The sequence below is a fragment of the Callithrix jacchus genome, chromosome 7 (assembly GCF_049354715.1).
Source record: "Callithrix jacchus isolate 240 chromosome 7, calJac240_pri, whole genome shotgun sequence".
NCBI lineage: Eukaryota > Metazoa > Chordata > Mammalia > Primates > Cebidae > Callithrix > Callithrix jacchus.
The window spans coordinates 100,986,454-101,012,473 of NC_133508.1; the positions used below are offsets into that span (position 1 = coordinate 100,986,454).

Sequence of the window (26,020 nt, forward strand, 5' to 3'; positions counted from 1 at the left end):
CTGAATTGCCCTGGAGACATTTTCCCCATTGTCTTGGCTGTTAACATTCAGCTTCTCTTTACTTAAGCAAATTTCTGTAGCTGATAGCTTGAATTTCTCTCCAGAAAATGGGTTTTTCTTTTTTACAACATAATCAGGCTACAAATGTTCTGAACTTTTATGTTCTGCTTCCCTTTTAAACATAAATTCCAACTTCAACCATCTCTTTGTGAATGCCTATGACTGTATGCTTTCAGAAAAAGCCAGGTCACATCTTGAATGCTTTGCTGCTTAGAAATTTCTTCTGCCAGATAACCAAATCACCTTTTAGAAATTTCTTCTGTCAGATACCCAAATCACCTCTCTCAAGGTTAAAGTTCCACACATCTCTGGAGCAGGGGTAAAATGCTACCAGTCTCTTTGCTAAAGCATAGCAAGAGTGACCTTTACTTCAGTTCACAATAAGTTCTTCATTTCCATTTGAGACCACCTCAGACTGGACCTTATTGTCCATATCACAATGAGCATTTTGGTCAAAACCATTCAACAAGTCTCTAGGAAGTTTCAAACTTTCCCACGTCTTCCAGCCTTCTTCTGAGCTCTTCAAACTATTCCATTCTCTGCCCATTATCCAATTCCTAAATCACTTCCACATTTACAGGTATCTCTATAGCAATACCCCACTTCTCTCAGGACCACTTTTCTATATTAGTCTGTTTTCACACTGTTATAAAGAACTACCTGAGACTGGGCAATGTATAAACAAAAGAGGCTTGATTGACTCACTATTCTGCATGGCTGCGGAGGCCTCAGGAAACTTACAATTATGGTGGAAGGTGAGGGAGAAGCAATCCCCTCCCTCAACACGTGGGGATTACAATTTGAGATGAGATTTGGGTGGGGACACAGAGCCAAACCATATCAATCAGTGATGTGGCTTTGGGAATCATTTAACCTCTCTAAGCCCCTGTTTCCTTTTCTGGAACATGGAATTAGTACTAGCTATTTTTCAGTGTTTTAAGATTCAATGAGATAAAGCACAGTCAGTGCTGCTATAACAGTTGTTTTGAAAACACACAAATTTGTTCAAAGCTGATCGATGTATTCAGGAAAATTTGAGGATAACACAAATTTTGTGTTTACTTACATAGTTATATCCATGAAAAGCACTAGGTTGACTCAGAAGATAGTACTCGGCTAAAGTGAGCTGCTTGGCAATACACAGACACACACAGAGGAAACATCTACCAGCTCCCTTATTTCACCAGGTGTGTTGAGTTACACTCATCCACATCTGCTGTTATAACTTTCTGTCTATTTTCTGATAACCAGCCCTCCATTCACCACTTCACAATAACCCCTAAGCTGTAACCCCTACAATGCCCATTTCCACAAGAAAATTTCAGGGATTTTTCAAGGTAATGTGTGAAATTTATTGATGTCGTTATATATTTCTTAACCATTTAACATGCACAAGACTATGCTACCATTTAAATTAGATTCCTATCTTAAGTTTTGTGTCACTGATGTTTTTGAACAGTGTGCCCCAATCCTGTTTTCTCATAAACTCTGCTGTTTTTATTGTGCAATTTTAAATAGTATAGTGATTTTTCAAAACTCATATGTTGTGTTATAGCAGAACTGACTCTGTCTAACACAAGTCCTGGCAGACAGCAGACACTCAGTAACAGGTAGATTAATATTAATCTACCTAAGCACAATTATGAGTTGGGAAGGATCACTAGTTACAATGTTTAGTTGCTTTGACTGTGAGTGTTAAGTGAAATGGACTGCCTTAGTGGAAGGGTTTTAGTGCTTTTATCTTTTCTAAGATGCTGGTCAGACCACTCTTGGGGTATTAACAGTGACAAACCAGGTACTGTTTTGTCCTGACCAAGCCAGAAAAAGAGAAGCCATGACAATGAACTGTAAATAGTTAGAGGGACATCTTGGAGAAAGGTTGCTTTGTTTTATGGGGCTTCAGGGTGACAAGGGGAAGCTCCCAGGCACCAGGGTTTTGGCTAGCTCATGGAAGAACCTCAGAATGGTTCCTAGTGGGTGATATGTTCTCCCAGCTCTGACTGGCTGCTCTGGGAGGGGAGAGGGTAGAGAGGAGTTGAACACGGGTTTGGAGCATCTACCTATAACGTTCCTTTTCTTTTTTTTTTTTCCTTTAAGGTAGTGTGAAGGACAGATTCTGTAGGGCTGACAAGAGTAAATTTCAGACAGAAACAACCCAAACTTTTCCAGCAATATTTGGACTTCTGCTTGCGTTTCTTTTTTTTTTTTTTTGAGTGATCTAAGAGAATAGTTAGCACATGTGCCTATTTATGCACTGATTTTTTTTTTTAGTTATGCCCTTGAACATTGAAAATATAAAGACTATGCTTTACAAATATATATGACTTCTGGCATGCTTAGGAATAGTGAAATTACCTCAATGCTTTCCATCCCAAGGGCTTTTTTTTTTTTTTTAACTTTTGTTCTTCTTCTTTTTTTTTTTCCAACTTGGGGAGAAAGCTCAGTTACTGACCTGGCATTAATTCCTCTCTAACAACCTGGGCAGCTTTTGTCCTCTCCATCTAAGTAGGCTGTTAAGCTGTAGTAGTAAGAAAGATGTTATCCTGGGCTTAAACCCTCTCAGTGGAGCTGAGATGGAGTGTCATCAGGAAGCATGGGGCATTTGAGCTGAAGGTTGGCAGGGTCTGCTTCAGATATTTAAAGTGGATTATTCTGAGCCTGCAAACTAGAGGGTTTAGTGTAGTGTCTCTGGAAGAATTACTTTTGTACCCCTAGGTGAATTAAAGAGTAATTATGCTGAGTGTTTTATCTTGCCTGTATGTGGATATATAAGATTCCAGGTTTCTATTTGATATTACTGTTAAGAACAGAAGACATTTCAAACATATTTGATTTTATTAAATTAGTATTCCCAGTAATCATAGGAGGGGTACTGCTGTTTACATGCTAAATCTTAACAAAACTATAAAATATAATTTTTTAAAAATGGCAGCTCTCCTGCTCTGATGCTATGAAAATAAATGTTATCTCTTTTTGTTTCTATGAAGAGCACAAGGGACTTAGGCTTACTGTTAAAATTGATTTTTCCAAAACCAAGTGTCATTAAATTTCTTCCTCTGAGACAAAGTATTCAGGCCTCCTCCTCTTCTAGCACTCAGTCTGGAAAATGTGGATAGTCTTTCCATGTGGGAGCTCTTGTGCTATGTGCATTGGTTCCAAGATGGCAAGTGGACTGCTTTTCCGAGATCTGGGCCTGAAGCATTCCCATGGGCTCACCTGGACTTGTATATAATGATTGGAAGGAATTGGCCTGCACTGCCATTACCACCAGCCACTACCTGGTCGATTCTGCTTGGGAAACAGCTCTAATCAACATGCTTCCAGACCTGCTGTTTATGGCTGTAGGTGGCAGGCCCATTGATCAATAATTGGCTAGGGTGGTTGGCTCCACTGGTCAGCCTCCCTCCTTAAGCCTGATCTATCTGCTGCTACCTCCTCCGTCCTCCCCTAAAGTCACACAACTTCTTTTCCCTTCTTTCTAACCTCCCATAATGGAAAGAACACAGGCCCCAGAAGCCTGATTTTAAATCCCAGTTCTGTTATTTATCAGCTTTGTAATTTTGTGCAAGTGACTTAATGTCTCTCAGCCCCTGCTTACTCATTTTAAAACAGTGTCACTCATCTCTATCAGAGCTATTGAGAAAACATCATGCAAACCATCTTGGACAGTGCCCGGCACATAGAAGGCTTTCACATTCCAGAACTGGAATCCGCACACACCTTACCAATTACTTGTTGAGGAGGTCAATTGCCAGCATGTCTCCAGAGCAAAAAGATTAGTTGATCCTGCTTTCTTCTTTGTGCCAGGCTCTGCCCAGGCCCAGGGGCTACAGAGATGAGTAAGAGGAAGTTCCTACATATAAAGGCACTCCCAGTTTTGCTCAAATTCGTGTTTTCAAACATATTTTGACACCTACTGTGTGCAAAATGTATGTGTCTTTTGGGGGGATACTGAGATGACTCAGTCACTCATTTATTCATAGGTCATCTGTTGTGTACCAGATTGTTAGAAGCATTGTGGGTAGAAACAACAGGCAAGACATTATCCTTCCTTTTGAGAAGCTCATAGTGCAGTAAAATACACTTAATTATGGGGAAAATAGATGGAAAGAGAATATGATCTCATTGTTAAAAGGCACTTGTGTTGTTGGACAATATAGGCTGCATACAGTAATATGGATTTCATTTTTGCAAGTATTCAGATCTTGATAGAGCTTCATTGAGACAACCCTCTGATTTTAGAGTGGAGGAAATGGAGCTTGGGAGTGGTTAATATATCACACATTTAGGTAAAAATAAAGCTGAGGTTAGCCCCACAGCAACTTTAATTTGTGTAGTGACTAAAGTGAAAACACTCTCTTTCTTCTTGATTCTATTGTCATCAGTAGCAGCAGAGATTTTATAATTTGAAAACATTGTTTCTTAGGTAGCCCCAAGAGGTAGAATTTCAGATCTGCTGCTTGCTTTTTGTAAACTTTTGCATTCCATCCTCCCAGTGGCCCCACTGGGATCAGGACCATATTGAACTTAAAGAACTTGCTCAAGGTCATACAACTTGACATAATCAGGATTTAAATCCAGGTCTGCTTGATTCTGGAGTCCAAGCCCTAAGCCTCAACACCATAGCCCATTCATGATTCACTCTCATTGTAGTATCTGAAGGCTTTTGAGACTTTGTAGAAAAAAGCACATCTTAAATCATTTTTAGGACCTGCTTATCTGAACTAGTGGGAAAACTAAATTTATGAACCATAAATAGAGTCTATAGGTGTTGGAATGCCAATTGAGTTAGGATGTATTAATAAGTAGGAACAGAAAGTTACGATCAAACATTGTGTTTTCTTATACCTAGTTTCTTAAGATTGCATAATTAGTGGGGGAATTCTGAGTGGATGAGTATAAAAAGACCTCTGCAGATAGCCCAAGAGACGATACTAAGTCCAGGGGTTATAAACAGAAGGAGGAACAGACACTGTAGATTTTTCTCTACTTCATGATATCTTCTTGCAGAAATTCTGCACTTGGCATTAATCAGACCTAAAGTTAATATCTTAAAATCACTGATGCCTTATTTAAAGAATTTAACATTCTGCATGTAGCTGCTCCACTGCCAAACCAAAACACCCCTGGTTCTTTTGTGACCACGAATGCAATTGACTTTCCATCTTTTTAAGAATGCCCCCTCCTATCCCTCCATCTTTGCCTCTCAATTAATTTATGTTTATATTGTAAAAAGTCTGTGGTCCTGTTGAGTTGATATTGCAAAAGGCTGACAACCACATAGAAGCACCTCTTACAGCAATGAATTGTGTGTGCGTGGTTGAATTTTCTGTTAACCAGCATCAAGACATTGGTGCCTTATCTTGGATGAATGGCAGAGGAGGCTGAGCTCAACTTGGCTAAAGCAGCCTGGGGCTAATAGAATGTTTCTGTTCCCCATAAAGAAAGGTAGTCTAGCATCTGTACTTTCCATTGACCTCCAGTTTCCATCCTGCTTTGAAAATTCTACTTGCCCTGTCAGTGAGGGCCACATGACAAGTGCTCAGTATGTCAGATTTGTTTTCATTTTATACTACGTATGGATTTGACTTCCACAGTAGGGCTGTGTTAATTTCCCAAAGCTCTTTCAATAATTGTATTCTTTTTAAAAATATGCATACTATTATTATTTTTAGGATTGTGTTATGGTCGGTCTTTCAAAAGTGGTTAAAGGATTACTGGTCGCATATGGAGTAATGTGTACATGATGCACATTTCCAGATGTAAACAGCCTCCAAAGTTCACTGTGCAGTTTGCATAGCTATTCTACTCATTTCATTAGACTGAACTCAGTACTTTCTGGCCAGCAGAGTAGGTTTTTTTCTTTGGCAAAAGCAAATTTGTATAACCTTTTCTGAAAAGCAGTTTCAGTTTGTCATATTGACATTTATATTGATAATTAATTGTTTGTGGCTGCCGAAAGAAAGCGTGTATCTTTGCTTAAGGCCAGGAGTTCCAGATCAGCCTGATCAACATAGTGAGACCTTGTTTCTACAAACATTAGCTGGGCACGGTGGTGTGTGCCTGTAGTCCCAGCTGCTTGGGAGGCTGGGGTGGGAGAATCAATGGAGCCCAGGAGGTAAAGGCTGCAGTGAGCTGTGATCGTGCCACTGCACTCTATCCTTGGTGATAGAAATGAGATTCTGTCTCTCAAAAAAAAGTATGTATGTAATTGTGTATGAGCTAAGTTACTCTTCCTGTCACAGTTGTATGGTAGCTACTACAGTCAGGCACTACATAATCACCTTTCAGTCAACGTTAGACTGCATATAAGACGGTGGTCCAATAGGGTTTTAAAGAAGCTAAAAGAAACCCTAGTGAGACTGTAGCTGTTGTAATGTTGTAGCACAGTGTATTACTCATGTGTTTGAGGCGATGTTGGTATAAACAAACCTGCCCTGCCAGTCCTGTAAAACTATAGCTCCTCCAGTTCTATACAGTATACCTAATTGTATACTGAGAGTTGTATGCTTGATACTTGATAATAGTAATAAACAACTATGTTACTGGTTTATATATTTACTATACTTTTGACTTTTATTTTAGAGTGTACTCCTTTTGCTTTTAAAATAAAACATTACCTGTAAAACAGCCTCAGGCAGATTCTTCAGGAGGTATTTCAGAAGAAGGCATTGTTAACATAGCAGATGACAGCTCCATGAGTATTATTGCCCCTTGAAGAGCTTCCAGGGGACAAGATGTAGAGGGGGAAGACAGTGATATTGATGATCCTGACCCTGCATAGGCCTAGGCTACTGTGTGTGTTTGTGTCTTTATTTATTTATTTTTGAGATGGAGTTTCACTCTTGTTACCCGGTCTGGAGTGCAATGGCGTGATCTCAGCTCACCGCAACCTCCGCCTCCTGGGTTCAGACAATTCTCCTGCCTCAGCCTCCTGGGTAGCTGGGATTACAGGTGCGTGCCACCACACCCAGCTAATTTTTTGTATTTTTAGTAGAGACAGGGTTTCACCATGTTGACTAGGATAGTCTCGATCTCTTGACCTCGTGATCCACCCGCCTCGGCCTCCCAAAGTGCTGGGATTACAGACGTAAGCTGTGTCTTCATTTTTAATGTCAAAAGGTTTAAATAGAAAAACGCTTACTGAATAAGGATATAAAGAAAATATTTTTGTACAGCCGTACGATGTGTTTCTGTTATAAGCTAAGCGTTATTACAAAAGGGTCCAAAGTTAGAAGATAAATAAGAAGTTTATAAAGTAAAAAAGTTACAGTAAGCTAAGTTTAATTTATTATTGAAGAAAGAAATATACTCTATAAATTTAGTGTAGCCTAAGTATATAGTGTTTATAAAGTCTACAGTTGTGTATAGTAGCGTCCTAGGCTTTCACTTCCATTTCCACTGACTCACCCAGAGCAACTTCTAATTCCTGCAAGCTTCATTCATGACAAGTGCTCTCTACAGGTGTAACATTTTTAATCTTTTATACTATATTTTTACTGCATCTTTTATATGTTTAGGTATGTTTAGCTGTACAAATACCATTGTGTTACAATCGCCTACAGTATTCAGTATGGTAACATGCTATACAAGTTTGGAGCCTAGGGGCAACAGGCGCTATCATAAAGCCTAGGTGTGTAGTAGGCTATACCATCTGTGTTTGTTTACATATGCTCTGTGATGTTCACATGACAACAGGCATATCAACTAAGGACGCTTTCCTCTGAACATACCTCTGTTGTTAAGCGACGCATGGCTGTAATTCATGCATTAATTGGTTACCTATACCCTCTATTTAGGGCTTCAAAAGTTGGATCTGTTCATCTAAGATGCTTTTAAGTAACATTTCCCTTGAAGAAATAGATGGCTGATTGGTTTAAAGAAAGAGACAGCTGAGTTGAATGGGGAAGCCAGATTTTGACTGTATTTCTAAGAAGAAGTATTCTGTAATGTTTTGGTAAAAGAATGTCTCCATATCATCCATCTATCATTCCGTCCATCCGTCCATCCATCTATTTATCTAATTTGACATTTGCTTATCCATTAATCTGTCTGTAATGCAAATATTCCGAACATTAAAAAAGTATAAGAAGACTCTGTAGTGCAATGGATAGCACATTAAACTTTTTTGTTGTTTTTATATTAGTTTACTACAATTAAAAAATGTACAAATAATATATGTACCAAAGAAAATTCAGAAAACAAAGCAACATTGAGAAAGTGAAAGACTATTAAATCTCTCCTACGCTCCTATCATAAACACAAAAAATTACATTTAATATTTTGGTACATTTCCTTCTGGGCATTTAGATGTAATCATCTTGTCTATGCTATTTTGTAGCAAGCCTTTTTTCACTTAATATATAATATTAATTTTTCCAAGTCTTTATAGATACTGTTTTTCTTTTTTTTTTCTTGAGATGGGGTCTTGCTATGTTGCCTAGGCTGTACTTGAACTCCTGGGATCAAGTGATCCTCCTGCCTCAGCCTCCTGAGAAGTTGAGACTTCAGGTGCATGCCACCTTGTGTGGACAGATATTATCTTTAGTGTTTGTGTGATATAACACTGAGTGAGCACAGCCTACATGATTTATTTAACCATCACTTAGTGGTTGGATATTTAGGATATTTCATCTTTATTGTCTTTGAAAATTAAATAAACAAAATTTGATGAAAGTCCAAGGTGGTCCAACACAGTGGCTGAATCTATCTTATCAGTCTGTTACATTATTCACGTGGAAATGGAAGCATAACTCCCCAAAACTCGGTATCTGAGAGGAGTGTATATTAAATTAAACTTAAGGAAGTGCTTATGAACAGTAGGAAATGAGAGTTGGTAAATGGAGTCACTTTATTTCATAAAGATGCCTTAGAGCTTTAAGCCCAAACCCCTACACTTTGAGTCACTTTGGATTTTGTGCATCCGTCCATGATGCACCGTGACTTTATCTTACACAGTGTTTGGCATGAATCATTAAATCTTCTTTCCTTCACAGTTTTCAGAATCTGTGAAATAGGACCTGAGCCAGCCTAGAAAAGTCCATCTGCTTGTCTGTTTAGTTTTTTTTTTTTTTTTTTTGAGAAGGAGTTTCACTCTGTCTCTCTTTTTTTGAGAAGGAGTTTTCACCAGGCTGGAATGCAATGGCACAATGTCACCTCTCTGCAACCCCTGCCTCCCTCATTTGAGCAATTCTTCTGCCTCAGCCTCCCAAATAGCTGAGACTACAGGCATGTGGCGCCATGGCCAGCTAATTTTTTTTTGTTTTTAGTAGAGACGGGGTTTCACCATGTTGGTCAGGCTGATCTCGAACTCTTGACCTCAGGTGATCCACCCACCTCAGCCTCCCAAAGTGCTGGGATTACAGGCATGTGTCACTGGGCCCGGCCCTGTTTAGGTATTTTAAAATCATCTTTTAATTCTGAGTAGAACAGTATTTGTATAATAATTGTGAGTTGAAAGCAAATACTTTAAAAACATTCAGTTCTTTTCTTTTCAAAATATAAGTCATAAAAATGCATGATTCTCCCTGAGGAGCCAGCTTGGCGTCAGACTCTGGAGTCAGACAACCTGGGTTTAGTTCCTGTTCCAACACTTTCTGCTGGGTGAACCCAGGAAGTTACTCGACTTGTCTACTTGTCAGTTTTCTCATCTAGTAAATGGGAATAATACTATTATAGGTTTCTAGGATGGTTTAAATAAGTTCAAACACAGTGTTAACTACTACTCTTCTCAACAGGTTCCTAAGGGTCTGCATTTCTAGTGCTTTACCATGTCAATGGCATTTATAATGTTCTGCAATATCCCTCACTGAGTGGTTTTTCTATGAGTATTTCTATGAATGTTTCTTCCCCAACTAGTTTACAATGATGGTAATCTTACTGGCCACCACTTTTGATGAAGTATCATAATACATATTCTACATGTATTATAAAATGTAAGTCTCATTGCCATTTATGAGGTATGCATTTTCACTATTTTCTTTTTATAAATTTAGTAACTAAAGGTTGTAGAGGTTAAGTAACTTGCTTAAGGTCCTAAAATTGCTAAATGTGAAACTTGGAACTAAATTCTGGTCTGGTGCATGTGCCACCAACTGCTTTTGTAAATTCCTTTAACGAAGGGACTTTTATGCTTTTTAGATCCCTTACAGATTTCGGCACAGTTCCTTGAACATAGTAGGTCCTAAGTTTTTTGTTTTTTTAAATGAATGAAGGTAGAAGTGATCCTGTGGATAATAGAACTTTTTTTCCCAATTAGAAAACCAACAATATTGGCCGGGCGCGGTGGCTCACGCCTATAATCCCAGCACTTTGGGAGGCCTAGGTGGGTGGATCACGAGGTCAAGAGATTGAGACCATCCTGGTCAACAAGGTGAAACTAAAAATAATGTTCTACTAAAAATACGAAAATTAGCTGGGCATGGTGGTGCGCGCCTGTAGTACCAGCTACTCAGGAGGCTGAGGCAGGAGAATTGCTTGAACCCAGGAGGCGGAGGTTGCAGTGAGCTGAGATAGTGCCATTGCATTCCAGCCTGGGTAACAACAGCGAAACTCTGTCTCAAAAAAAAAAAAAAAGAAAGAAAACCAACAATATTACTTTTTAATGACATGAAATTATGAGTCTTAGAATTTTGTTCCGCTTCCATACTACATCTAAGAGAATGATGAGTTTGTAATTATTTGTGTATGAAACTGTTTGTATTTCATGTGAAACAAATGTAGAGATCCTGTATTTGAGACTCTGATTTGAGAAAACCTGGATTAGCATTACATTGGTAACCACTGAAGCAATTTTAATTTAAATAAAGGATTCAACTAATTCTGGATCTGTTTTTAGCCATTTGTTTAACAGACATTTATTATGCATATACCTTGTGCAAAGCCCTCTGCAGGGGGATTAAGGGTTTAAGGATGAATATGATGGTTTCTATATGTAAGAAGATTTTATCCAATATCATGAGTTTAGCTATGCCCTGATGCTAATGACCCTACATATCATTAACCCAGCCCCCACCCTTGCCTTCATTATTCAGTTCTGTGTTGGATACTTCCACATGGATATCTCATAGGCTTCCAAAGTGAATTTATTATCTCATCCCCAGCACCCCCTATTCCTCATTATATATTACATTTCTGTACATGTTAAATATTCCACCTCTGTTGGTAACATTACTATCTAACCATTCAAACCACTGTCCAAACTTCCACCTTAAAACAAACAAACAAAACATGGAAGTAATCTTTGATTCCTTTTTCTCCCTAACACTACATTTAGTCATTCACTAATCCTGCTAATTTTTCCCCCTAATTATTATTAAGACCTGAGAAGGATTTGAGACTTTTCTTACTTGCAAATGAAATTGCCTGCCATAGTTCCATGGATGCTGGCAAAAGACACAGGATTCCTGGATTAGAGAAAAAGGACTTTATTAGTCATAGCAATAGCAGTAGCCAGAGTGCTGACGTATTCATTCACTGTTTCTCTGAGACCCAACTCGCATGGGATGTCATGAAGAGAGCCGGGTGACATCCACACATGCAGTGCATTGTGTTACACAGAGGAACTCTGAACTTAGGGAACCCAAATCTTTTATTTTGGGCAGTAAAGATGCTTCACCTTTGCTCCAGAGGGAGATCATTTCTTCCAAAGCTGCTCTCCATATAAACATCTTTGAAAAGATAATCTGGAACCAAGGGCAGCCAGTGCTTTGCTCACAAGTTGTGCAGAAACCTACGGGACTTATGGAGAATGTCTCCCAGCATATATATCTTGCATCTGTTCTCTCTGCTCCTTCTTTTTTTTTTTTAATTGAAGGTCTCTTACTGCTCCTGCTTCCATGAGTAGCAGTGACCAGGGGAATAGGGAGAGGAACCAGCAGCAAGGAAGGGGTCATCTCCACAGCATTCCCTTTATACACGGAACTAAACAGACAAGCACAGAGTCACTTGCAGTTAGAAGCTGGCAGCGTGGGAAGGGGGAGGAACAGGTGGGGAGTGGGGGTGTTGTTATAAAAAATACAGGCCCCCCAACAACTGGGGTGCCTGGTGGGAATTTGGTCTGCTTCAACCCAAAAGGAATCAGAAGATGAAAAGCAGTTTGGGAAGGCCAGAACCATCAGGGATGGAGGGAGGAGGAAAATCCTGGGGATGAGGGGTATGTTTGGCAACTAGGGTGAAGGGATTGTCCTCCCCCAGCTGGGATTTCCCCCAGCCCAACTGGACTGGCAGGAAGGGGCCAGCCTGCAATCCCTGAGGGCATGTATAGGGCTGCTAGATGCTTCAGGCAGGGTGCCAGAGGGGCTCACAAAGGCTTGCCCTCCAGAGTGATGATGGCACTGCTCCCCAGCTTCTCTGCCAGGGTGCAGTGGTTCTTGACCTCCTCGCAGAATTTTGCTTGTAATTCATGCTTGATCCCTGTCAGCTTCTTCTTGACTGCATCCTTGGAGCTGGCATAGATCATTTTTCTCTTAAGGGGCACAGATTCAGGGGCCCAGAAGATAAACACCAGGTCCTTCCTGCTCTCCTTGGTCTCGTAGGTTGTGTCATAGAGGATGTAGTGGCGGTCCTTATCTGGCAGCATCTTGACAAAGGTGGCCTAGGAGTCATCCATGGTCTGGCCCACATCGCCCACCAGGATCTTCTTGCCCTCCTCCAGGATGGTGTTCTTCTCGACCTCACTCAGGCAGAAGAGCACAACCTTCTTTTTTTTTTTTTTTTTTTCTTGAGACGGAGTTTCGCTCTTGTTACCCAGGCTGGAGTGCAATGGCACGATCTCGGCTCACCGCAACCTCCACCTCCTGGGTTCAAGCAATTCTCCTGCCTCAGCCTCCTGAGTAGCTGGGATTACAGGCACGCACCACCATGCCCAGCTAATTTTTTGTGTTTTTAGTAGAGACGGGGTTTCACCATGTTGACCAGGATGGTCTCTATCTGTTGACCTTGTGATCCACCCTCCTCGGCCTCCCAAAGTGCTGGGATTACAGGCTTGAGCCACCGTGCCCGGCCGAGCACCACCCTCTTGTGCTTCTTCACCTCCTCCGGCATTGAAGACTTAGGCACCTTCATGTGGTTGAACACCTTGATGACATCATCAGAGACAGCCACACTGGAGACCACATTTCTGAAAGTGAAAAGGAGAGGGCGTGGAGAGCCACAGAAGCTCCAGCGCTGCAGCCGCTGCTGGGACCTGACTGCCCTCTGCTCCTTCTTTGCACCATTAGATCAGGCACATTGCCCATAGGAAGATTGCAACAACTTTTTAGCTGATTTCCCTAACTCAAGGTGGGTCCCTCTTCATATTCAGTCCCCCACACCTTGCTGAAGTAGCCTCCTGAGACACAAATCTGACTCTTTCCTGCTTAAAGAGATTTACTGCCTGCCCATTATCTATAGGAAAAGCCCAAGCTCCTTAGCATGACACCGAAGGGATTTTCAGACCAGCCCTTGCTGATCCCCCCAGCCTCAGGAGGCAGCATATCAGAGTGATTATCTCCCTTACTGCCCTGTGACTTAACCTTTGTGGCCTCCTTTCCTCATTGCTAAATTAGGATGATAAAACTTACGTCATGGGTTGGTGAGAATTAATCAGCTCACACATGATTAGCCTTCAGTAAGTGTTGGCTGTTAGGGTTGTGTCTTTGCACTCTCTGCCTCATACTTTAAGATCTGGCTGCATGGTTTTCTGCTCACTGTGTCCCTTTTCACCATGGTTAGTGCCTTTATTGCTGCGACCTATCCTTCTTGAAATGTCCTCCAATCCCTGTTTCCTGGGTTCACTCTGGTTAGGCATATCCTCTTCCTTCTCTTGGATGCTCCAGGTACGTATCAGCCACTGACCTATAAATATCTACTAATAAGTCAGTTTCTGCTGCTAGATTTTCAACTTCATGGCGGTTGTTTTATTTATCTTTGTGTTGCTAGCACATGGCATGTGTTGAGAAAAATGGTGAATGACTACCTGAAAGAACAAAAGGAATTCATAGTCTCCTAGGGTGTTTGGGGTCTAGAGATGAACAGTGGAAGGCAGCTAAGTAGCTTAATAATAATAGGTGAGAGAATCTGGGTAAAGTTGGGGCTGAGGTGAAAATTAGGCCCTATAGGAGCCCAGCATAGGGAGTTTGCTTGTTAAGTGTGGTGCATGTGGTGTGGAAGCCTGTTTAAAGTTATCTCCTCAGTGACATAAAGCAGCCCCTTCTAGGCAATCTTATTTACTCCCTTTCCTGAAAGAATCCATTGCAAATGGAAGGTCATGCAATCTGTCTTCTTGTAAGATCTGTTCCTCAGAATACAATGAATTCTCTGTTACCTGGAAGAGTGGGTAGAACGATCTTCTTTTTAATTAAATTGTCTCTGCCCCAGAAAGTGACTTTATCCTGCCTTTTGAAGTCTCCCCATTCTCCTTGGCATGGCTCAAATCACTGTTCTTGAATTTATTGTTAAACTAGTGCACCCTGCATTGTGAGTTATAATTTAATGTGAGCATATCTAATTCCCTAATGAGATGGAGACTCTTTGGGAATTTATGGGTTTTTTTTCCCTGAAATGTTTAATGTCATGCTTTTGAATTAAGAAGGTCTTCTACATATATTTATAGACTGGCTGAGTTTTTCCATATATGTGTTAAGAACTTTCACATAATTATAACACAGCCTGAATTTCAGAATGCCAATGATCTTCTCCAGGGCTTCAGCTTCCTGAAGGAACAGCTACTCAGCACCTATTAAATGTGCCATTTTTATTAACTTTGAAATAAAAATGGAAATATTTGGAAAATGTTGATAAATGAACAAATAAAAAAGCTCTGAAATAACCGTATAATAGTGATAACTACTATTATAATAGTATTTGGAGTATGTGTCTGTAGTCTCTTCCTTGGCTTTGTGTTTTTGCTTCTCTTTCTCTTTCAATGAATGGGGTCGTCTTTTATCACTCATCCGGCAATCTGCTTTCTTCCCCTTCACATCAATAGATATTTATTGAAAGTGACGATGCTGGAGAATTTCTTTTAGTTCCTGTTTCAACCCTTGTCCCACTGTTTTGCCTTGTTTGCCACTACCTGTCTTTCCTCGATTTCTGTTTGTCTCTCTGGGTTGACCCACTATTGTGTTCTGATATCTGATATCTGCATGCATCTTCATAGTAAGTTCCAACTTTTGGAAGTGTCTGCTGTGCCCCAGATACTTGCGTGTGTTTTACATGCTTTAAAAATCTGTTTTCTGATAGACTGGATACTTGCAGTCTCCATTTCACAGATGAGGAATTTGGTGTAGAGATTTAGTAATTTATAAAAGATCATGAAGCTTAGGTGGAACCTGAACCTATGCTTTTATACTCAGCACCCCTCTAGTATGTGAAACTGCCATTTTTAGCTTCAAACTCCTTCTGGAATACTGGTTTTTGAGTGCTATGTCTAATCAGCTTCCAGCTCTACAGTATTCCTCGAAGGGCACCACAACCCACACCCCTGGGCCAGCATAGTGAATTTTATGTTTTTTATTTGAGAGAGAGATATATAGAGATAGAATATGTATGTGTGTGTGTTTGAGGAATCAGCAGCTGTGGCTCTTGCTTTCACTCCTCATGGTGAGGAGGTGGCCTGCCTCTCACATCTGTTTTCAGCCCCTGTTCCTCAATACCAGAATTATTTTCTGTTAACTCAATACACCTTTTCTTTGTAATTCGTGTCGATTTTCCTCCAGCCACCTGCACCGTCTCTGGCTTGCTCTCAGGCTGTGAGTAAGTTCTTTGTGTACTTGCTGTTTTTGATAACCTCAGCCTAAGATTTAATGTCAAGGTGGGGGCCCTATTAAAGATGCCATGAATCATCCCGTCTTTGTTTGAAGATTTCCGTGTTGGCAAGCAGGCAGATAGAAGTAGCTGTAGGTTTCCCAACCAGATGTACTAGTAGCTGGGATGGGGGCATTCGGCTGAAGTACATTCCTATCATTATTTGGCAAAGACAGAGCCACTGAGATTAAGAGCATAATCCTTGCTTGTGATCTGTCTTCATCGACAGAATCATAGAGCCTCCGTGTTGTAAAGGGCTTTAAAATCATCTGCAACTGCACCACTTGATACTTGAGGAAACTGAGGTAATAGGTAAAGGAAGTAATGTAAAGTTATAGAATGCCAAGGCTTCAAGGGACTTTTGACATGACCTGACTCTGTGCTCTGATTTTATGGGGAAGAATAATGAGGCCTCGAGAAGCTCACTAACACTCCTAACGTGGCACAGTGAGTCCCTTCCGAGCAAGGACTCTACTGAATATAGGCCCAGGACAGGGGCCCTGCAGGTGGAGTCACTAAGGGGGATCTGTAGGATTTGGCTGGTTACAAGAGCTCCCTGCTGTCTCCTCTGGGCCGGCTTCCGTGGGCCTCTGTTGAATTATCAGTCCGGTGTTCTTGCCTCTGTCCCCACAGACGTGCAGAGGTCTTCTTCCACCTGAGAGGTGGTGACTGTCTTCCTCAGAGTGGTAGCAGTGAGGGAACCAGTGAGGGGAAATTGGGAAACGGGAAGCCAGGGAGAGGAGCAGGGTGTTGGGGTGGTACGTGCTGGCTCCATGCCTTGGTGTTGTGGGTTTCTAGAGGGTTTTAACTTTCTAGTAAAGAAAGGACTTGTGGGAATTCTCTCCGTGGTGGGAGAAGAGTGTTCTCCACAGCCTTCACAAAACATTCCCTGCAAGAACTACTCGTCCTTCATGACCTAGTTCCATCATAGCAGTTCAGTCTTCTGCTGTTTCTTCTGATACCAGCCTATGGATTGGGTAAGGAGAAAGATCAGGTTAGTAAAGAGATCTTTCTGGTCTTTCTAGTAATAAAGCCCCTTGGACAAGGGCCAGGGAGATTCATCTCCCAGAGACTTCTGTGCTCTAGGTGGTGGTAGAGGCTTCCTGCCAGAAGGATCTGAAGCAGAGGACGTGGATGGTGCCATGCTGGCGTCTCTGTGCGTCTGGCAGCGCAACAAAGGACTTCTGTCTGCCCTGCGAGGCTGGGTCGGTAAAACCCACTTCAATTGAAAGCCACCACACTTTAGCCGACTTGATAATTAAAATTTTAATATATGAATTAAAGAAAACAAGGGGCTCTGTTCGTGCCGTATTAAAATACAGCTGCAGTGATTCCACTATTTTTTTCCTTTGACAGAGCTGTGGTTTTCCTACACACCTTTGTTTGAGGCTTTGATTCAGATATACTCCCTGCAGTTGATGGGTCCCTGTGTCTACTCACCGGTTAGATGGTGTGTGGTGATGATTCTTCTGTGATGTGGAGAATCAAAGATTTGTCTTCAAGTTACATGAGGTGGCTAAGTGACATCTCATCGAGAGCAGAGGTAATAACAAAACTCACAGAAAAGGTGCTTCCTGAGCTCCCTTTTTGTTTCCCTAGTGATTAAAAACAATAAAGGCCAAATCAAAGAGAAAACTTAAGAGCCAATACAGCCGATACCTGGACTTATGGATTGATTTATTTCCGTGAACACTCTGGGAAAATGCCCACTTGTCGCTCTGTTATTAATAAAGAGGTCACTTTATCATTAGGCCTTTGAATCTGCATTTAATGGTGAAAGCCAGATGGTTATAATTTCTGACTTAGTGTGGCCACCTTATTAATAAAAAAGGACTGATGGAAAGGAAAAGGCGTCTTCATTTTTAACTCCAGAAGCATAACACAAATGCTTTCCAGTCTTTCTTTGTGTGGAAAGCAGACCCAGTGACTGCAATAAGATCTTGTTACACATTTGAAAAAAGACTTTTGCAGAGTGGAGGTAACTCGGTTTGAATCCTTCTTTTGTTAAACTTTAAAAGGACACTATAAACATGTGCCCCTTTCCTTGAAGAAGGTATTTTGAAGGAAGCTTCAGGATTATATTTTAAAGTAAATTAATATTTTAATAACATAAGGAAACTAAAAAACACCTAATTTGTTTCAGATAGTGGAAGCCTGTGGTACTTTCTAAAAGTATTCTTTTTACTTAAACTACTATAAACTGCTTTTTTGGATTTAATTACTAGGCTTAGATGAATGTGCCATGTATCTTATTCTGGTTCTTTTTATATTCACTTGGAATTTTTAAAAAGTCAATAATGGCAAAAATGCCTGGTAGTGGATTTCTGCTTGTTTTCATCCAGTCTGTATATTCCCCTATAATGGTCAGGAATTTGAAATCATGGTTATCATCCTGGCAATTTTTTGTCCCCAAAGGGACAAACCTACGTTCGTGAAGACAGAATGATTTAGAATCTTAATGTACCCAGTAAACTGAGTAAAGAGAGCAGAAAAATGCTGGGGATTCTTCACATAGGCTCAGAAGTGCTCTTTAATTCACTCAGATACCCGAAGACTTATTTATATGTCAGGCTATTGGCAGCATCCTGGGGCCTGTTATGGCAATGAACTCTTGGCCTTAGGTGACAAGAATGGGATGAGTGTGCTGCGCCTAGCTCTGAGATAAAGAAAAAACATAGAATTTAAAAAATCTTAAAGTCTTTAAAGGTTTCTTTGCCTACTTGTTTTCAATTTTTGTTTAATTAATGATGCCTTTCAGAAGAGCTGTCCACGGGCCCACATTTAGAAGTGGTTTGGATTTCAAATTATTAATGGTAATTGTTTTTTTCTATTTCATTAACCAAAGGCATGTATAACAACCCATTCAGTTCGTTTGTTCATTGATTTGTTCATTTATTCTTCAGTATTTAGCTTGTATTTACTTTTGGCTTTGGCACCATGGCATGCCCAGGATTACAGAGGAGTTTGCGATGGCCAGCCTTTTTTAAAATGCCTAAAATAGGGTCAGGAGCAGTGGCTAACACCTGTAATCCCAGCGTTTTGGGAGGTCACATAGGTATCTCATCAAGAGCAGAGGTAACAACATTTCTACAAAAAATAAAAAACGTTAGTCAGGTGTGGTGGTATGCACCTGTGGTCCCAGCTACTCCGGAGGCTGAGGTGGGAAGATCATACTTGAGCCCAGGAGGTCAAGGCCGCAGTGAGCAGTGATGGTGTCCCACACTCCAACTTGAGTGACAGAGTGAGACCCTGTCTCAAATAAATAAATAAATATAAATAAATGATGAAAATGCTCCAAAACGGTGGATGGATTTTTGTTTTTCCTCACATCTCAGATTCCTGGATGTCTAGACCAATCCTTGGCTAAGCCATCATGCTTTTTTTGTTTCTTCTTTTTTAAACTTTGAAATACTTTAAGTATACAGAAAAACAAAAGTGATAAAACCCATTTCAGATACAAATAATTTTTATGTTTCAGATTTTTAAAATAAATAAAACATTATAGACATGGCAAAAGTTCCCAGTGTACCCCTCCTAAATCCTCTCTTTTCTTCTCCAGAGATAATCTTTCTACTAAATGTGATGTCTTTTCATTCCCATGCATGTTTTTATATTTTTGCTCTCTGTGCATAAATGCATTAATAGTGCTACTAAAAATAGTGCTTTGCCTGTTTTTAAATTGTATATAAATGGGACCTTACTGTACCTGTCATACATCTTGCCATTTCGCTCAATGCTGTTTTTGGTATTAACCTTGTGAAATTAGGAATTGCATGTTGATCTAAGAAGTTATTTTAGTTGCTGCGCAGTAAGTATGCTATTGGATGACCATTTCACAATTAATATATCCATTCTCCTGTCTTCATTTTTTGTGTATTATAAACAATGCTGCCATGAAAATTTCACTTGTCTTTCCGTAAAAATGTGGTAAGTTTTTCTATGCTAAATACTTAGGAATAGAATAGAGTATGCATGTCTTCGGCTTTCCTAGATGTTGGAGAATTGCTCTTCAAGGGCCTTATGCCAGTGTGAAGTCCTTCCTACAGTGTATGAGTTCCTGTTGCTCTTTACCCTCTCCAATACTTCCTTGGTTATTCAACAATAAGATTAAATTTTGCTTATTCAACAAATATGATATAAACTATCATAGTTTGAACGTATAAAGATATGTCAGTTGAGGAAAGGTGTTAGAGCAAAGACTGGAGATTTTTTTCCCCCCTTTTCCTCCTGTTCTAGCTATATTATAGGCAAGTTTGAGTTTCCAGTTGTGTAGAATTATCTTCAGCAAAGCCTACTTTGGCCCAAATTAGTTTCCTATACATTCATTTACACAGAATCCATTATGTGCCTTTCTAAGGAATTGAAGAGGCAAAGTCCGAACTCATAGAACCTATGTTGGGGATGCATAGCAGGAGATACTAGGGCCCAATTTACAGTGGATGCATTGCACTGGCCAGGGAATTCACGGACCTTGCTCTAGCAAAGATTGCTGCCTGTGTGGCTTTTTGGGTTTTAACGTTAACAAAATGAGAGATTGCATTAGTCATCCTTCTTCAAGTGCAGATTTTCTTTTATGCTTTCAAACTTCCATGCTTCTAAGTGGCATTGTCCCTTGGTACTTTAAAATGTCTTAAAAATCACTAATACTCAATTGGTATTGAGAACAGAGGAACTTCATGCAGGAGCCACCACTAAGTGAAGAGTAGTTAAAAATGCTCAAAAGTCACCTTCAAAATTCTAATCTAAGTTAAAATTGTGTTAAAAAAAGACCATCATCACTCATGTATGAAGATGACAGGGAGAAATAACAATGAATAGACTGTGGGTGATTATTCCCCTCACTGCCCTATTTTTCTGTTTTCCAAAGCTTTTTTAATGGTCATGGAGTAATATTCTAGGAATAAAATAATAAGCATATGTGAATAATTATAAGCTCATTTGGTAGGAAAAAATGTGATTTACACAAAACATGCTGGGTAAAGGGGAGAACACCTGTATATGAAAAATGATTTGTAATGATTTTGTAAATAATCCCTATAATCCTTCCTTAGGTTAAGATTGGTGGATGATAAGTGTTTTTCTTTCGGTTTTGCTGTTGGAAAGATGCAGGGAAGATGGAAGACAACTAGACTGGCATCTTACCTGAGAGCAGTGGCACAGCAGGTGGTAGGACAACTTGAGCTTCTCTCATTGGGTTCTAAGACCAAAAGAAAAGGCAGAAAGCAGAACTAAAGAGATTTTGTTCATTAGGTCACATAGATATTCCTATTCCAAAGGCCTATAACAAATCCGTAAGAGTGAAAGTAATCATAATGCCTACCATATATTAAACATTATATATATATATATATATATATATTTTTTTTTTTTTTTGAATTCTGGAATAGCTGTGAGATGTAGGAATAACTGTACTGACTGATAGGGAAGAGATCAGGGAGGTTAAGAAACTTGCTCTATATGCAGAGCTCATCAGTGGTACTGCCTGGACTCAGCCGCCATCTGCTTCACTCTGTTGGGACATACATGTGTGCTTACCCTTCCCCTGGCAAACACTTCGTTTTGTAGAGCTGAAAGCAGCCCCCTGCAACTTTTCCATATATTTATTCTCATCCTGTCCTCCTGAGCCCCCAGCCTTAGAAGTCTGCTCCCTCTTTCACACAACAGCCCTTCCTATCTTCAAAGAGGGCTATCATGTCCGTTTCCCCACTTTTCCCCTCAGTCTGTCATCTTGGAAAAGCTCAGAGAGGTGTTTTTATTCACACATGCCTTGAGAAATTTCATGGTTTTTAGACTCATGCTGAGTTTGTCCAGATGTGCTAGTATTTGTCTTATCTGATATAAATTAATTGTCCAGAAGAGGAAGAAACCTTTGTAGGCACTTACTAATGCAAACCAGTTCCTTTGAGTATTGATGGAAGGAAAAACGCTAAAAAATGAAACAGATCATTTTCACTGGGAGAGTTTACTTGTTGAATTCACATTCTACTTTTAGGCCAAATCTGCAGCATGACAGTTCAGTCTTACTACATGCATTAACCATGGGAAACCTAGGATGACATTGGTAATAGGACCCTGCTTTTCTGTAAGGACTTTATACAGGGGGAGGAAGTATGATACTCTTACATTTTATTACCGGGTTCTGTGGCCCAGGGTTTACAGCATAAGGTGGCAAATAATTTAGCTCCACTCAGATTTGGAAGAGTAACTGTTATTATTATAAGTAAAGTTTAAACTTATGGACAGGTACACACTCTTTCAGGAGAGGTTTAAGACTAAGATGTTGTGTCATTATGCTAGTAACTGGCATAAATATATGATCTGAGTTATCTTAGAGAATTATAATGGAAAAGATGTCTAATATGGTTTAACCTCAAGATATTAACATGATTGCGCCTGCCTCCCGCCCCCAGCATCATAGTCTCCAACTGTGGCAACAGCTGCTGCTAATGTTTTTTGAAATCTTGTGGTATGCATGGTGATGTACTTTATATCAGCTGGCCCATTCTCAAAACTTGCGAAAGCACTACACATACCATAGTAAGTACTATTGTTAGCCTCATTTTATAGGTGAAAAAACTGAGAGATTAAGTATGCTACCTAAGATCATATATAGATTGGGTATTTCTAATCTGAGAATACAAAATCTGAAATGTTTTGCATGCCAACGTGATGCTCAGAGGTGTTCCTTGGAGCATTTCAGATTTTGGATTTTTGGATTAGGAATGCTCAGCTGGTATAAACATATATATTCCAGAATCTTGAAGACATCTGAAACATTTCTGATATCAAGCACTTTGGATAAGGGATACTCAACCTGTAATTTGTATATAGCAGAGTGAGAGTCTAGCTCATGCTTTGATCTTGTATCTTGTTTCCTTCTTCAGCAAAATAGAAGATGTTCCCTGTAAATTGAACACTTTGGACACAGTGCACTTTGGACACAGTAAGGAATCTTTCATTTCAAGTGGAACATGAATAAAAAGTTTTCAGATATGAGGTTTCCTTAGTGAAACACTCATTTTTAGGAAAACTATGAAACCAAGGCTTATGATAAAGCATCTATTCCACATCTAAATATACCTTTCCTATATTAGCATAACTCTCTATTAAAATCACAGCACAAATTTGCTCACTCGAAGAGATGGATAAAGACTACATGGTTTAATGTAAAGATGGCCAGCTTCCCAGAAGTGGGATGATGGGAATTTTAACTTGATGCTGCTACTAACCTTCCTGTGGCTGTGACCTAGCCTCTTACTGTCTCTGGATCTCAGTGGTCCCATCTGTAGAATGTGAGCATTGGCCTCTGTGATCACAAATGTTCCTTCTAACTTTGTATATTGCATACTGCATGCCTGCTAGCTTCCAGAAAAATAAAATGTTTTCAATGGAAATATCAGATCACCAGTTTGATGCCAGTGAATTTTTTTATTCACTGAAGCTTTATGTCATATAAAAATGTATGACATATTACTGCTCTGCTGCCCATCTATTTAAGGCATTCTTCAACAGACTTGTCAGGGCTTATCTAAATCTTAGCACCTCTGAGGTGTGGCTGATTGCTTGGCAGGAAGAGGTTCCTGCATTTTCTTCCTCTTGTATATTGAAATCAAGGGAAAAACTGCTTGGCTTTCTGTTTCCTTTCATAGCAGGTAGCCTTCTCTACATATTTTCCAGCAGTTCTTTTTGGCAGCCAAATCTGGAAACGGCAGGATGGAGGTTTTAGAAATAAAATAGGTGACAGTTGTTTGTCTCATGAATTTCTTCTATTTCCTCTCCCTAGCAGAGTTAACTGCCTCCTACCTACAACACTCTGAACATACTTCCATCACAGAGTATCTAGCGGTGTGACCAATAGCCATTTCTCTCTTTTACCTCTTCTGGATTCTAAACCCATCACAGGTACAGATAGAACATGTCTGTGCGATAGAACCTGTCTGTGCTTAGATGGTATCTGGCACATACAGGTTGCTCAGTTAATGCTGAATGAATGAATAAAGAAGAAAAATTTATGAAAGAAGAAAAACTACAGCTGTCTTTTGGTATCTGTGGCATGTTTGTTGCAGGACCATGATGGATGCCAAAATCCTTGGATGCTCAAGCCTCTGATTTAAAATGGCATAGTATTTGCATCTAACCTACATATATTCTCCTGTATACTTTAAATTATCTTTAGGTTACTTATAATACCTAATATAATATAAATGCTATGTAAATGGTTATTACACTGTATTTTAAAATTTGTATTATTTTTTATTGTTATTATTTATTTACTTATTTTTCCAAATATCTTTAATCTGTAGTTGATTGAACTCATGAGTATGAAACCTGGGGATGTAGAGGGCTGACTCTATACACTAATGAACACTACTTTCAATTATATGAAAATACCCACTTAAGAAGTGGACAATTCAAATGTTTCCTCTTTGATTATTTTTAACCTGCCCTTCCAACATGAGGTAACCTTTTCCTCTCCTCTAAACAGTTACGTGTACTGTGTGTTTGGTAATTAATTATGTATTGCCTCATGACATTTTTTTCTGTTCTTATATTTTTTGATTTTCAAATACCTTATGACTTTTTTATTACAATTTGTTTTCCCATCAAGATTGTAAATTCTTGGAGGCAAGGGCAATTATTAAATACTATGTTTGATATTTTTTAATTGTCTCCCCTCCTTTGGGGGCTCTAGTTACATGTATATTAGGCCAGCTGAAGTTGTTCCCGAGCTCACTGATTCTGTTTATTTTTTTAATTCTTTTTCCCCTCTGTATCTCATTTTCAATAGTTTTGATTTCTGTGTTTTCAAGTTTACTAGTATTTATCCTCTGCAATGTCTAATCTGATGTGAATCCCACCCAGTCTATTTTTCATTGCATGCATTGTAGATTTCACATCTCAAAGTTTGATGTAGCTCTTTTTCATATCTTCAGTGTCTCCACTTAATTTTAGAACTTAGGGAATATAGATATAATAACCATTTTAATATTCAGTCTGCTAATTTTAACATCTGTGTCAGTTTTGACTGATTTTATTTCCCCTCCTCATCAGGGGTTATATTTTCCTGCTTTATGCATGCCTGGTAATTTTTGATTAGATTCCAGACATTGTGAATTTTCCTTGTTGTTACTGGCTATTTTTGTATTTCTGTAAATATTTTTGAACTTTGTTCTGGGATGCAGTTAAGTTATTTAGAAGCAGTTTGATCCTTTTGGAAAGTCTTGCTTTGAAGATTTGGAAGACTGAAATAGTTGTACTTAGCCTAGAACTAATTATTCTCCATGACAGAGGAAATACTCTTCTATGTGCTCTCCTTGTTGCCTGGGGAATCATAAGGTTTTCCAATCCAGAAATATCCTTTTGGATATTTCTTTCCCCAGTTTTGGGTAGTTGCCATGCATGCATGCACTGATCAGCACTCTGCTGAATCCTTGAGGAGGATTCTCTGTGGCTCTTTCTGCAGCTCTCTTTTCTCTGATACTTTGCCTTGCAAACTCTAGTTGCCTTGGTCTCTCTGGACTGTTAGCTCAATTCACTCATCTCAGCAGTTCACTGAGCTCTGCCTCAATTCCCCTTTTTCTCCAGACATCTTGACCTAGAAGGTCTCTTATGCAGTAAGCTGGAGGACTTGTAGGATTAATTTCATTTGCCTTCTTCCAGGGATCATTGCCCTTCATTGACTGTTATCCCAGTCTTGACAATTATCCTGTTACTCCAACTTGGCCAGAAATGGAAGTGATACATTTTATTCTTTCTATCTGAAATAATCCTCTATCCCCAGTGTTTCAATACTGCCATCCTTGACTCCATGTGACTGGGTTGAAGCCCTTTCTCTGGTTTCCTGTCATACCTGTGCTTACAATAACTTAGTGCAGCATTCCTCTCCCTGCATTGTTCTTGCATTTTTAAACCCTCTCTTTCCTCATTAGATTTTATTTCCTTGAGGACAGGGAATGTCTTTAATGTTGGGATTTCTAACACCTAACATAGACTTTGGCATATAGCAGTTGCTCAATAAGTACTTGTTGAATGAATGTATGAATGAACAAATAGGATTCAATTTTCAAAGTATCCATTTTTAAACAACTTTCAGAAGGTTTTTTCTTTTTTAACAGAAATGGGATTAGATGTGTATCTTTGTGCAATTGAAATCTCTCTTAAATTTCTAGATAAT

At 39.6% G+C, this 26,020-nt stretch overlaps 1 protein-coding gene and 1 pseudogene across 1 annotated transcript in view; one reads left to right on the forward strand and one right to left on the reverse strand.

The window, feature by feature from the left end:
• ROR1 (receptor tyrosine kinase like orphan receptor 1) overlaps positions 1-26,020 on the forward strand; it is a 400,362-nt gene that overhangs the window by 57,582 nt on the left and 316,760 nt on the right. The window lies entirely within an intron of this gene.
• On the reverse strand, positions 12,300-13,627 carry LOC118155219 (cofilin-1 pseudogene; annotated as a pseudogene).